Genomic DNA, 15,149 nt, shown 5'->3' with positions numbered 1-15,149 from the left:
AATCTTTTATAGCCTCAACCTGGCAGTGGCATCCCACCATTTCTACCATATTCTGTTTGTGAGAAACAAGTCCGTAGGTCCAGCTCACATTCAAGACGAGGGGATTACCCAAAGAGGGGAGTAGCAGGTAGATGGCACCCCTGGCAGCCAGTGCGGTGGCTGCCCACTGCACGGAAGTCCTGGCGCCTGAGCAGGCATTTCACAGGGTTGTAAATTAAACCTGTATGCAGCTTGGGTCTACATAATACCATTCATTTGGATAAACATAAGAATTGCTTTAATAGCCACAACGTTGCCGTACTAGCTGAATCTTAACTGAAAATTTTCCATAAATTGACTGCTTCTCCTTTAATTCTGGGTGGAGTCGGTCATCATCACCTTCAAACAGCGACGAGTGAATGCTCAGGCAGGGCCAGATTACTGAAGTCCTGTCCTAAGTCAAAGCTATGTGACAGCAAATGCCTCGCGTTGGAGGAATTTGATTCAGGAAGACCTTCACCCAGGACTGGCCAGTCCTCTTCCATAACGCCCGCTTGCTATATCCGGGACAAACCATTTTTCCTTGTTTTCCCTAATTTATATTTTGAGAGGACACTTATTTTATTTGCCTCCTTTTTTGTCAAAATGCAGGGACTTGAACTTCACACTTAGCTTCTAGGTAGGAATTGTTGCTGTAATAAATTAGACTTGATCAACTGACGTTTATTGGCTCCTTTACAATGCTTATGTGTCACACATGAAGGGGTTAATTTTACATATCATATATAATATATGTTTTACGTATCATATATATGTCATATATCATCATAATATATAAAAATGAACTACTATGTGTAATCCATTCTCATCCATATTTGTATGGTAATTTGTTTTCTTCTTCTTTGAAATTTACTTTTGGCCTAGTAATGGAATCATTAACATTAATAAATAACAAGTCCTTTATTTAGTCCATCTTTATCTTATTTTTTTTTGCTTCTCATTTCCTTTCATTGAATTCCAAATTCATTTTATCTAAATTTGCTCACTGACTTACATGTTGACGATAAGTAAGTTTACTTTTATTACAATCTAAATTATGACTAATTGGTTTAAACAAATTAGTTATGGAGAAGTCAGGGAGGCCAACGTTGGAGTTAAGAAACTGGCTTCAGAAGGAAGAGTTTAGCTGGTGAATGATGATTTACGTTTCCTGCGTGCTGGAAGTTCCCGACCCTTCCCACGAGAGAAGGTGGTGTTAGAAGGTGTGAAAGACTAATGCAGGGTCTAAGCAATGAGATCTTGTGTTCTCACCACATACACACACACACACACACACAAGTAATTATGTGAAGTGATGGATATGTTAATTAGCTTGTTTGTGGTAAGCATTTCACCATGTATACAGATATCAACTCAAGTTGTACATCTTAAAATACATGCTATTTTTATTTGTCAATTATACCTCAATAAAGCTTGTGGGGAAAAAAAACACTCAAACTCTCAAATAAGTGGTGTTGAATCAGTGATCTTTTTTCATATTAATCATTTATTTTGCTAACATTGTCTTGTCAAAAAAAAAAAGCCAGATCACTATCTTATTTTTCATTTTTCTTAGGCCTGACATTTATTTAAAACAAAATGTTTTTTTTTAATATCTGTAGTTATATTACACACTAACTAAAGTGTTTTCAGTCAAGTAAAAAAATAAAATCAAGATACTACCGCAGTAGAAATGGTTTCAGTAAAATTATAATTTCTCACTGGAAAAAATATTTCTCCAACCCTTGCAAATTTCTCAAGGACTCTTAGGTTCTGATTTTGTAGTTAATGTTCGAGTACTGTCACTATTCTTGTCTGTACATATCTAAGATAGAGAAGTGTTGCTTTGGTTTGCAATATGCCAAGTATATTCCAATTGTAATCAAAATTTCTTAGGTTCCCACTGGGAGAAGAATGCCGTGTTAGGCACTGTGTTATCTTACTTGGAAAGTCAGAGGGACTTTCTCCAAGGAGCTCATATAGATCTTAATTAAAAATAGAAATCAATTTTCCTTTACCTATTCAGGTCAGAAAACTTGACTTCCATTTTATTAAAAACAAAACAAAACTGTAAGTCTGTGGTTATTGTATAATGAACAGAAAATATTAACATCTACATGTATGTATATACCATTTGTATAAATGTTCTTAAGATAGAAAAAATAAAAGAACTTTGAGCAGAAACAATAGCTTATTGTGAAACTTATATTTAACAATCTGTGGATGTTGCTGAGAGTAAAGTTTGAATAAACTTCCAGTGCTACAAACTTTCACTTGAAACTTCTCTAGATAAAAATTATGAAAAAAAAGCTAAATATTGTATAAAGCATCAAAAAGCAGAAATAAAAAAGTGGAAAGTTGATTTAAAAAATACTGTACTTGGAAAGGAGAGAAACCTGGAATTGTAGTTTTCTGACCTGAGTGCATGTCTTAACACCCATGGCTTTGGAGGTGAAAAAAACACTGCAGAAACCTATATAGAATTGGGGTTTAATTTGCAAAACAACGCAAAACAACCAAGAAAACCCTGAGCTCAAGGCTAATAGATATGGTGAAAACAAAAAGGGGAAATTCCTGGCAGAGAGAGGACTCACAGAAGGAGGACAACTCAGGGCAGATACATGAAACTGCACATATCTTTGGCAGACCATGAACAATGCCTGGGCAGGAAAAACGATAGGCAGTCTGGTGAAAAAGTGGGCAGAGATCGAAATACAATGTATTCCTGAAAGACAGAGCTGCATCAGAGAAGATTTGTATATTTTCTGCTTAATAGAGTGTGGCTTTGTAGAAAGATAAAGTCGTATGTGCTTGAATTGTCAAAAGATAGAGTTGAAGTCCAGCTCCGCAGCTGAAGACTAACTGGACATTCCTAGGAGCAAAGAGAGGGCAGTCCCGCATATCTGTGCATAATGCCCGTCCAATCCTGGGCTGGCCACCAAAGAACGCAAAGTCCAGGTTAAGAATACAATAGTAGGAAGACATTAAGAGAGAGAGCATTATTAGATTTTTATTCCCACGGGAGAGACAAAGTGTTCAGATAGCATCTAGGTGAGTTAACTGCTGTCAGAACAAGCTAATGTCCATGGTTAGAATAATACAAGAAAATTTAGAGTCACAACAGGTTATTATTAGCAGTGTCTAAATTTCTTCTAAAAATTCCCAGACATGCAAATAAAGAGGAAGGTGTAGAACCAGATTTGGGGTTGATTAGAAAAGCTAATTTACAAGGCTCCCATTATATATTTTTATATTCTCTGACTATGTACTGGAACTTTGTAGCGATGAGTCCAGAACTAGGTTTTGGGGTAAGATTTACATAACATTTATAAACTGAAGAAACAAAAAATAGTTTTGACAGATGATGTCCCAGAGGCAGCTAATCAAACACATATTCTCTCTAGTCAGGGAAGTCAGACCTGGTGGCTGTATTGAGAAGGAAGGAAAATAGGAAAGTAATTGGAACTTAGATTCTACTTCATGGCAAGTTAGAGGCTTTAACTTATCTGTGGGATTGACATGAAACGGGGACTAATGATTGTAATGCTAAATGATGCCAGCAAATTAGAGAATTTTACATAACTAGCATTTTAAGTTGTACATGATAATGTTTGGGAAAACTTTGGATAATCAGTATGGCTGGTAACACCGAGTTTTAACTTGAGCCATATTACAGGTGTTCTGTAACACGTAAAATATAATGAGGCATAAGAAGTGTCACTGCTCTTTTCCTTTGAGCATGTTAGGTAGCTAGCTCTTAGACACAGACTGCTTACTCTTGTGCTTTGATTAAGGAAAATTATAATTGAATATCATCATTGCCAAACACCTCTGCCTGAGACCAGGATCAAGAATGGTGGGGCCCGTCAGTGGTCCCTCCAAAGCAGTTACTAGGTCCTGCCAGTGGAGCGCTTCTGCCGCCCTTAACCAAAGCTATGGGATCCCAGATACACAAGCAATCAAAACAGTGGTGTAAACCTCACCAATGGGAAAATTAGAAGTCAGTACAGGGGAACTTCTTTTACCATGGAGAAAACACTAGAGGCAGTTCAGCACTGGTGTGCTTGCTACTCTGTTTTGTGGGCAGGATCAACTTCTCTGGCCATTTGACTTTGGTTAGCTTGTGTGTCAGGCTTTGGCCCTTGGGACGTGAGTGACGGTGATGTCCCTCGCATCCCAGCAGAAGCTTGATGCGTTCTCCAGGTTTGGGAGCTCTGTACGTCTTGTCCCCTCCTCTGTCAGCCGCGTCTCAGCTTCCGCCTCTGCCATGAGAATAACCACAGCCTCACCTAAAGGGAGTTCAGGGTTGTTTCAGAAAATCCTGAGATTTGAGGGCTGTTGGTTGCCACAGTAAAGGTTCATGAAAACACGGCTTTTGCTGGATCTCTGTCACAGTGAGCCTTATATTTTCATTTCACTGTTCTTGCAAAGTTCAATTATTTGGAGCCTAAGACAGAGAAGGAAAGCCTAGAAAAATATTGAAAGCACACTGTAAGTTCTAGAAGAAGTCAGAAGGAGTAGAGTTGGAAGCTTTAAATCACTCACAGCAAAATTACACTTGGCGAAACCTTTAAACATCTGCTAGGGTGGAAATTGGCAGACTTCTTTGCACTTATTCTGCTACATCAGGTAAGGTCATACGTAAGGCAGCCTTCTCTCTCTCTGTTCCTCTGAATCTCCCCAAGGACAGACCTGGAAATTAGTTTATCCCTGGCATTAATCAAAAACCCGGCAGAAGGTGCCTATCCTATAGATTTGTGCCCAAGATCTATCTCTGTTTCTCTCTGTCTTTGTCTCTCTCTCTTTCTAACTCTATCTCTTTTCCTCTGTACTTCTCCCCACCAACCTCCAGAATTCATTCCTATATTATGTGCCAAGGTGTAATCCACCAAGAACATACATACAGGAAACTGCTGTAGATAGAAGTTTTGATGAGAGAAATCAAGATGTTAAAAATATCCTTTTCCTGTGAGTGTGTCTCGTGTGTCTGCCTGTGTGTATCTGTGTGTGAGTGTGTGCAAGAGGTACTAATGTAGCTAAGCATAAAGGTACTGGCATCAGGAAGCATAGATTCAACTCTGGGCTCTGTGATTCTTATCTGTTGGAGTGAATAACTATTTGGGGACATTTTTCTGTCCTTTGAAGTGTTAACTGGGAGTCACAGAACCACCTATGCTGCCAGTCCTGAAATAGTTAATGCACTCACAGGATACAGTCACCATCTCTCATCAGCATTTTTGGAGGACACAGAGTCACCCACCGACAGTCATGGAAAGGGTGCCATACTGTACTGTCGGGACGCACAGGCAAGTTGTTGAGGTGCATCTTGTCTAGCCAAAAGTTATATTTATAGTAGCTCCTTCAACTCACTTTACCAAGACAGAAATCTACCTGCAGTTTTCCAGTCAGTACCCTAGTCTCTGTAAAGGAGATATGTTTGGCTGGAGTGTCGTCTGTTTGCAAATTGTTTCTCAGGAAGCTGCAGGAGTTGACCCTGGATTCGGGGATTCAAGATCATAGCTATGTCCTCATAAGAGATGCAAATAACAGTTATGAATCTTCCTTTCTACATTATCATCCAGCCCACATTCCATATGGGGCTTATTAAAGACTCTGTCAAGTGCATTACTGGTTTAGAAATACATCATTCTAAATGCTAATGTGGGTGCAGTAAGAAAGATACTTTCATATATTACTGGAGTAAGCAAACATGGCTACAAACTTTGAAAAGTAATTTGGCAACATGAAACAAGGGTCTTAAATTATTCATAGTGCATAATTCCACTTCTATAAATATATTCTAAGGAAATAACCAGAGAAATTGACAAGCATATTAAAAATAATGCTATTTACAAAAACAAGAACTGGGGGAACTTCAATGGTCAATAATAGGAGCTTGGGTGAATATATCATGGTACAGTGATAGATGAAATATTTTGCAGAAATAGCAAATATAATTTTTTTAAATTAATGACATAGAAAAACACTTATGAAATAATGTTATGTGAAAGAAAGAACTAAGACCCAACAAATATAAGGAGTTAATTTATATTTAAAATAATATATAGAGTTTACATGATACATTATCCAATATACAGGAAAAAATCTTGGGAAGGCATACAGCAGCGAATTAAAATTAGTTCTGTCTGAATTTCTGAATTCTGGGTATATTTCTTCTTTATATTCCTTTTTCTTTTCCAAATTTAGGAACATGCAGTTCATTTCTTTCTAGAAAAAGGTAGTATTTTTGCAAGTTTGTTGACACTTAGATAAATAAACCTTATGATGGTTGGACTACCAGTTTGCCAGTAGTATTATGATTTGAAATGAAATTAATCTTCAATAACTCATTCTAATTAAATTAATTTGTCTTCTCGTAACCCCTTCTTTGGTCTCTACGTGCTTATAACCATTCACTTGAAATAGTTTATCCATTGTGTTACATTCAGCTCATCGGTCTAGATACTGCAGGGTCCTTCCCCAGTAAAACATATTTCTCTGTTTAACACCTCAATTTCTTCTTAAGCAAAATCAGTTCCTTTGCTTTTTAGCATTTCTCTTTTCTTTTTTCTTATTTATTTAGTATTTTTCTTAAATATTCTTTTCCCAGTCTGTATAAAATGTACATAATATATGGTAAATACACTTATTTGGGGTCGCTTATATAGCTTTCAGTAATCTATGCATAATAATCTTTAAAGCAACAGAATTTACTTCAAAATTTATTTCCTTTTCTCCCCTGGTTATTTCTAGTCTGATTAGTACCAATTTTTTTGGCTATTAAACAATTCTGAAAGGTAAAAGGAAAATGTTTTCTAGATTTTTGTCTTTATTGTTTTTAGCAACAACACAGTTTTAAAATCATCTTAAGCTGAATTCCAGTCTACCAGGGAGGAGAACAGAGGGGGTGTGCTACTTGGAGAGAGAACAATTTGGAGCCGCAGGCTGGAGCTCAGTTCCTCCTTTGCGCCAGGCCCTCCCCCTGGGATGCCTGAAGTCTGGAAGAACACAGTAGGAGATCAATACGCTAGGATAGTCTGTGCATATGTAAAAGCAGGTTATTGCTACTGCACATTTGAAAATAAGAAATTTCACTGTTCTGCGTCTTCTGTAGCATCCAATAAAGACACACGTCACTCCCTGCTCCCTCCTTTCCTCCGTCCATTCATTTCTCTTGAAGTTCAAACGAATAAAAGCAGCTGTCTGTGCTGTGAAAAGGCAGCTACTGAAAATTCAATGTCACCCCACAGAGTTACTGATATATCATTTCTAGTAGCTTTTTGTTTGTACAAGTGGACATTTTACCACCGTCAGAACTGTATAAGTGTGCACAAAACTCTAATAATATGCCTTTGAAATATAACCATTTCTTTATCAAATGAGTCATACATGGAACCTTGAAAATTTTGGGAAGAAGAGATGTATTTCAATTCTTCTAGATTTTTTTATTTTATGTCTGAAAGAACACAGATAATAGGAAACAACAGAGAATATCTATTTCCCTTAAATTGACTTCACAACGATGCACCTATGTCAGAGACACTTATCCAGCCGAAACTGCAGAAACAGAAATTTAGCATTTGGCCCTGGTTAGGGAATCTCTGGACTTTTACTAGAATGACAATTTCATATATAATCATTTTAATTCACTAATGTTTATAAAATGAGGGACTTAGTATTTCTCAAATATTATTTAGTGAATGTGAGTATTAAAATATCTGTAGAAATTACAAATTAATTTAAAGAAAACTTCCTATAAATTGTTGTTAGACCCTCTCCTACTAAGTATCATAGGAAATATTCCAAAATTAGGAGAATACATATCTGCCTATTTCACAATATATTAGAGAATTTCTCAAGGTTTCTGCAACAATCGGTCTTATTCAAAATTTAGCCCATCTGATATAATAAGACTTGAGAAGTCAAGCCACAAAATATTCTGAGGAAGGGCATGTATTATGATTGGATGATATCCATCACCACTAGTGTAAATTGGTCAAATCTGAGTCAGTTGGTCAAGTACATGTCTAAATATAGATATAGACATAAACGTAGATACAGGTACATACAGGTAAAGATGCCCAGGTACATAGTACAGTTAATGAAGAAACTTCCTTAAGCACAGGTGATTCTTAAGTGATGCTTAAGCACAGACATTGTTAAAGGTTGGTGACATTTACTGTTTTTCCATCCAGCACATTCCCATATCTTTTCAGGGACTATCCATCCCTTCTTCTACTTGAAATTGCTAAATCTATCCTCAGAGTTACTATGGAAGCCTCATGACAATATAGGGACACTCAAGCTTTTGGATATAGTCGATTGGTTCAGGAGTTGGCCTGGGACACACAACTGCCAGTAATCACCCTTCTCTGGGAAGGATTAAGAACAAGACTACAATACATGCCAGCAAACTGCTCTGTCTGTTAAAGGAGTTATTTATGGGTGGCCACTTTTCTTTTTTCTGTTAAATTTAGATCACAGGAAGCAATAAAAGTAAAAAAAAAGAAAAAACAAGTGTGAACTGAGCAGTCAAAAATATAAACTATAAAGATGAATAAAGTGTAACGTCAAGAAGCTAAAACCAAAAACAAACCAAAACTCTAGACAGAGTTTGGTTTCTGATTTCACTCCTGAATGGTATTTCTGTCCGTAGCTCCTAGAGATAATGCTAATACTCTTTTAATACACTAGTTAATTCACTCTTTCATTTCAGCTAATTTAAGTCTGGGTTTCTGGCACCTAAAAAGTCTGAGCTTGAAGATCAGGTCTGAAAATTAGTAATATTGCTGCTGAACATATAATACACTTTCTTTAAATAAAATTCTCCACATTATTTCATAGAAGCAAAAGCAATGTTACCACTTTTTATTAGTTAAAATTTTAAATGTTAACTTCAATTTGGAGGAAAAAATGTTAATATACAAGCAAGATATAACATTTGAATGATACATGCTTGCCAATTTATCATGTGTAAGGCAATGTTCACATACATAATAGGAAAAACTGGAAATAATCCAAACATCCATAAATTGGAAAGACAATTATACATGAACCTAATGGAATATTATATAACAGTTGATGCATAAACACAACTCTACACAACAATATGAATGAATCTTAGCAAAGTAAAATTAACTCAAAAAGTCTGAAAAGATTGTATGTAACATGATACACTTTTGAAAATGTCAAAAACAGCTAAACCATAAACCTGCATTTTAGCAATAGATATAGGTAAAATAAAGCCCTATAAAATGGTAGGTAAGGAAGTAATGATCATGAGATTCAGGAGAATGCTTATCTACCTTCATTTAGGGAGTTAGAGGAGTTTCGAAGCATTTGGTCAAATGTGGGCTAGTAAATATCCTGTTTTGGGGGTATTTGCAAAAAGTAACATAATGAATACATGAACAAATAAAAGTGGGCCATATCTGAACCAAAGATGAGGGTTTTTCATGAGCCAAGAGTTATTCTTAATCTTGTTAGTCCAAACTTTTCCTCAATATATGCAAATGTTATTATGGCATGTTTACAATTTTTGGCAGAGAAATGGAGTTAAGACATTTTGAGTAATTTTATCAAATATAGGGAACATTAAAGCATGCAACTTTTTTATTAGTAGAAAAATCTTCGATAACCTCTATCATATTTCAAATAATATTTTAGAATTTATAACATTCCAAACGGTTCTGATGCTGTAATGTCTAAGGTGCCTTTTCTTTTCAAAGTTAAACATGAGGAAGGGAAATCAAGTTCCCAGATGAGATGAAATAAGGGTCAGGTAGTTACAATGAGAGGTGAGCACAGCAGTAACAAGAGGGAGTATTTACTTTTGCTTGTCTATCAGGCTCCATTATTCATGACTATGTCTCTGAAAATGGTTTTTCAGTTTAGATGACTGTTAACGCCAACATTTTATTCAGCATAGATTGGATGATATTGATCATCAACTGTAAATTTATGCACCCAGGTTATGCCTGAGAATTCTGAGCAAGGTGACTTGATGGTATTTCTGAATAATTGGCTCTCACTTCCTAGGAAATTTCACCTTTATTACCTCAGCGTGATGCTTTCCACCTTATCGCTCATCAGAAAGGGTCTACCAAGAAGTTGCTAGTAGTCTGCCTCTCATATCCTAAAAATCAAGTGTTACTGAAGAAAAAAAAAAGGAAATGTATTTTTCATGTACCCAAATTCTATTTACATAAGAATCATTCTGACGAAACTGCTTCTCTTTTGACTGTGATTATGGCTGTAAATAACAAAATTTTATTTCTCCACTGGATTGGCTCTCTCCATGAAAAACTAAGGTTCTCTTCCAGACCACTAATTATTTTTCCCTGACAATAAAACTTGATCAGAACGGCTGTGCATTACCAAAATGGATTCTGTTCTATGGGAGCTTGAAAATCAGGAAAATGTCCCATCTGACAAGTACAGTTGAGGTCAGGATTATTTTGTAATACATTTTGTATCTTAGGAGCTTCCTAGTTCTCTTTTGGCCCGGTGACTATGTATTATCTTTGTTGTCAGTAATATTTTTGAGCAAATTAAAAACTGTAACAACTTGCACATCACATATTCACCTTGAGACCTGTATGTGGTTCCATTCTCAAGTCATCTGGGATAATGCCATTAATTGCAAACACAGCCAGAATAATAGGTATCTTACAACTGCTTTGATATATATATATATATATATATATTTTCAAAGGAGAAAATGACTAATGAAATTATGAAAATTCCATCCATTAGAACATTTAGACTGAGTATACAAGTAACTCTAAAAAAAATTTCTGACACAAAATATTTAAGGTTGCATATTGTTATGAAATAATGTTATCCTCAAGTACTGCAAGTTCTTGGAAAATGCTAAGTATTAAACCTCTAAAATGAATATACAAATCTGCCTTGGCTAGGTTTGGAAGCAGTTTTCTGTCCACCTTTCACAAAAGGAATGTTTCTTTCCACAAGGTAGCATGAAGTTGGAATTAAATGTATACACAATAATAAACTTATCTAGGTACATTTCATAAGGAAGCATGTGGTAGTAATATTTCATGTACTACTTCAGGTCTATAGAAAACCGTTGATGTAATAGTCCCTTACTCATAATATCGACTTCTCTGGCCTACCTTGAGCGCCCATTCAATTCCTTCTTCACTGTCCTGTATCCCTACCTCATTGAACGCCAGGCCTGTTGATCCTCAGAATTTCCCTTACATGATTTAGACTTCATTTTGCATTTTGTAATGATATTAATATAGATGACCCAACACCTGGAGCGCCCAGGTGTTCCTCATTGCTGCACTTCCCTGTCACCCCAGGACCCTCAAGACCTGGCTTCTTCTGGGACGTATGGTGGGGGCAGGAGGGCCTGGATCCCATCCTACCATGTTCCAGTATGGCCCTGACGCACTGTCCCAGCCTGTCCTCTCACTGCCCTGCCGTCAGGACGTGCACTTACTGCTCTGAACACCCATAGCCACCTGGTACATCCTGTCTGTGGGCTCCAGATGTGCCATTTGCAAAAAATAAAAGAAGTTTTTACATTGAAACATTTAAAAATATTGAAGATACAATTTCATGTATCTCCTGACAACATTATTGAATCTGGTTCCTAATTGCTTTCCCTGCTTCTATATCTCCCCTTGAATTCATGGAATATATGTTTATTGGATCAATATTTTTAAATTTCTTCTTTTATTATGCCATTCCTCAGTGGAATTGTTTAATATGACCCTAAACCCTTACTTACATTGAAGCCCAAATTCCTCAACCTACCATTCTGGGTCTTTGATAAACTGCCCAGAAAGCACTACACAGCCATAGACCAAAGACTTTGTTATTCCAACCAACCACCGTGTGTCTTTAAATCATCTCTCTTCTGTTCACATGTTGAAGTATTATTCACTCCTTCCTTTTTCTCACCTAAACACTTTCATTCTTTAAGATTAAGCTAAAATCTCACACTTTCTATGGAAAATTACCAGAAAACACTTCCAAAATGATCTCTCTTTGTCTGAGCTCCTGAAAATCTCAGCACCTCAGCCACTGTGTGTCCCTTATCATAAACCAACTTTGATTTTATTATTTAAACATGAATACTCTTATTATTTTGGAAATACTTGGAGATAGGAAGATGATATACTTTTCAATTTTTCCAAATACTTTTTCCTAATAAATGTCAATAATAATGGTCTCCTCTGTGTTCTAGACAGTCTTCTAGAAGCTGCATTTACAATGGTAAGCAGAACTGATGTGGCTCATTACCTCACTGAATTTCTAGTAGTAACTTTTACTGGATAATTTTTTAGTATATAAGACATTTATCTGATTAAAAAATGAGTCTCAGATTCTCACACTTCAAGGGCAATGCTCAGACTCTAACTTTTTATAATAATATTCCAATTGAGGATATTACATTCTATTCAATTAACCTCAAATTCCAAAACAATGATAAAGTAATATATGTGTAAAGTTATGGATAATTCTTCTATGTAGGAAATTTTTCATTTGACATAACCATGTACCTTGAAAGTAATATTCTAGTTTCTAGCTTGATTTCTTCATTGCTTTATACTTTAAATAATTAATGATAAAATGTTAAAGCAATAAAAGTTGTCAAATTTATGACAAATTGTAGCTACTCATTGTGGCCACACAAAGCTACTCAGAATTATGTGTATGAAGGAATGTTTTGAAAAGTAAATTGAAGATAGTTTATGGCCATTGGCACACTTAAAAAAATAATAACAACCATTACTTGAGTGTAGTTAGGGGTACATAAAGTCTAATCAAGGTCAGGAATCAGTTGATACTTTTTAGTGGAAATGAACTTGACAATCTGGGAGTTTTCTTCTTTCTTTGGTTTCAATGATTATGCTGCAGTCTCAAAAGCAGCAACTTTAAGAACATTTGAAAAATTTTTAATCTGTATGTCAGAAAATGGTCAAGCAAATAACATAGCAAAAGGAAGCTGAATGAAGAAGAAAACATGAATAGAAGCTATTTTTAAATAATGTGAATGCAAAAGAGGACATTTGAAGTATGTATATATTCTTTTATATACTTTTTAACAATGGAATATAGTTTGAAATTTATAGTTTTTGCAATTATTCATTTTATTCTGAGTATACCAATATCAGACAGAAATTTGTAAATGATTCAAATAAACATAATTTTAACTTTCAGGAACTAAAGGGGCTTGTTGGTACTGACAAGCACAGGAGGTGATTAGAATGATGATTAATTTAAGGCACGATGTTCAACTTTTTATTGGCTTGTGATCACCCATAGGTAGATAAATTTCTCCTCCCTGAATCAGGTCATGTATCTTGTTCTTTCAAAATTTCTCCATTTTTTAAAAATTTAGCACATTCTCAAAAGTCATGTAAAAGGTGTATCATCTAAAGTATATTCATAATCAAATATTACCTTTTTAATGTAAAATTTGTGATACCAGTTTTGTCAATAAGATGACTGACAGCTATCATGGATATGACATGCTTTGGGATGAATATATATAATATATATGAATAATAAATACATATGCAAGTTATATTGTCACATTACATATGTAAGACATATATCCTACACATAGAAGAAAAGTTTACCATTTCCATTCTCCTATCAAGAACAGAGGGATGAAATAATGCTTCCATTAACTTGACTATTAGCAAAGTGCATTTAGCATAATACTGTATCAAATTCTATCATAAATCTGGCAACATTACTGGTTAGTTGGCCTGTAAGTAAAACATAACACAATGACAATAATGTCTAACTATTACACAGTAAGTTTGGATAAGGATAAATTCTCCAGCTTTTTTTGGTCTTACCCTATAATAATTCAACATGAGGAAAGGAAACAATCAATTCAGTAACATGTGACAACCTCAATTTCACAAATAAAATGTAGTTAGCGGATCAGTTCAAACTGTGACTCTTGTGAGTTCTGTAGTAGATGAATATTTACTAGCATCATTAGGCTTAACTTAAAAATACACCTATATTTTATGAATTTCACCACTTTCTTTTTGTCTATATCATTAGTTAATAAAAGTAAAATTAACTGCACTATTGACAGAATCACCATTACTCAGCTATTACCTTCAGTAAATTGTTGATCTGTGCACTTCAGTTCCCTGTTATGTAAAATGGAGATGATAATGCAATGATTTCTTGGAGTTGTTATGAATGAATAATACCCACAAAGTGCTTAGAATGGGGTACAGCCTATACAAAAAAGATCAATAAATGACAGGAGTAGAATTTGTAATACAAGAAAATGAAACAAAATATATTCATAATAGCGTCTTGAGTGAAACGTCTCATGCTTCAACCCAACCTCAGTGGCATATAATGAAATTCTCTTTGCCCATCCTATTAAAAGATGCTAATTTAATTGCCCCATGGAAATTTGTTTTCTTTATGTGCTACTAAAATGCATTCTCTGCCCTAAAAGATGAATCCTATAGGTTGTGTATTTTCACTTGCCACTACAAAACTAACATGCAGGGCACAATAGCATCCAAGTGCATGTTACATGCTCTGCAGAAGCCTGATCTAACAACTTATGTACTCTGAAAGTCTGCATTTAGGTAAATGTGAAGTATGTGAATGATAATTTTAGAGCTTTGAAAATAAGACACTATCTCCAGGCTGGTCAAATTTTATCTACTAAGCACCTATATTCACTTAGGTTTTGTCTTAAACAAAACATAAGCATTACACCAAGCAGGTCACATGAAACTTCACCCCTTATATAGGGAAATAGAAATTTTTACCTATGAAAAGTTTTGATTCAAACATTGCTTTGAAATATTTTTATTATTTTCTTGTGTACAGCCTGATTGTTGGCCATTGGTTGCATCTCCAACCAGACTTTATTTTTAGGAGTCCCCATATATCTTAGGAGATAAAAACTTCACATCCATCAAAACACAAATTCCTACCTATATTTATTGCGAAGACATAGTCCTTTATTATTATTTCACGTATTATAGAATGACACTACTTTAGACTCCGTTGCCGATAATAAGCCAGACCAAGTGTTGGAAAAACCCTCTAACTCATGCCTCCCAAAACGGCCAGGAAATTTTTCCTTCCTGTTTTTATAAATGAGCAAG

The sequence above is a fragment of the Manis javanica genome, chromosome 9 (genome assembly GCF_040802235.1).
Source record: "Manis javanica isolate MJ-LG chromosome 9, MJ_LKY, whole genome shotgun sequence".
Classification (NCBI taxonomy): domain Eukaryota; kingdom Metazoa; phylum Chordata; class Mammalia; order Pholidota; family Manidae; genus Manis; species Manis javanica.
This window is presented reverse-complemented; position numbering follows the sequence as displayed.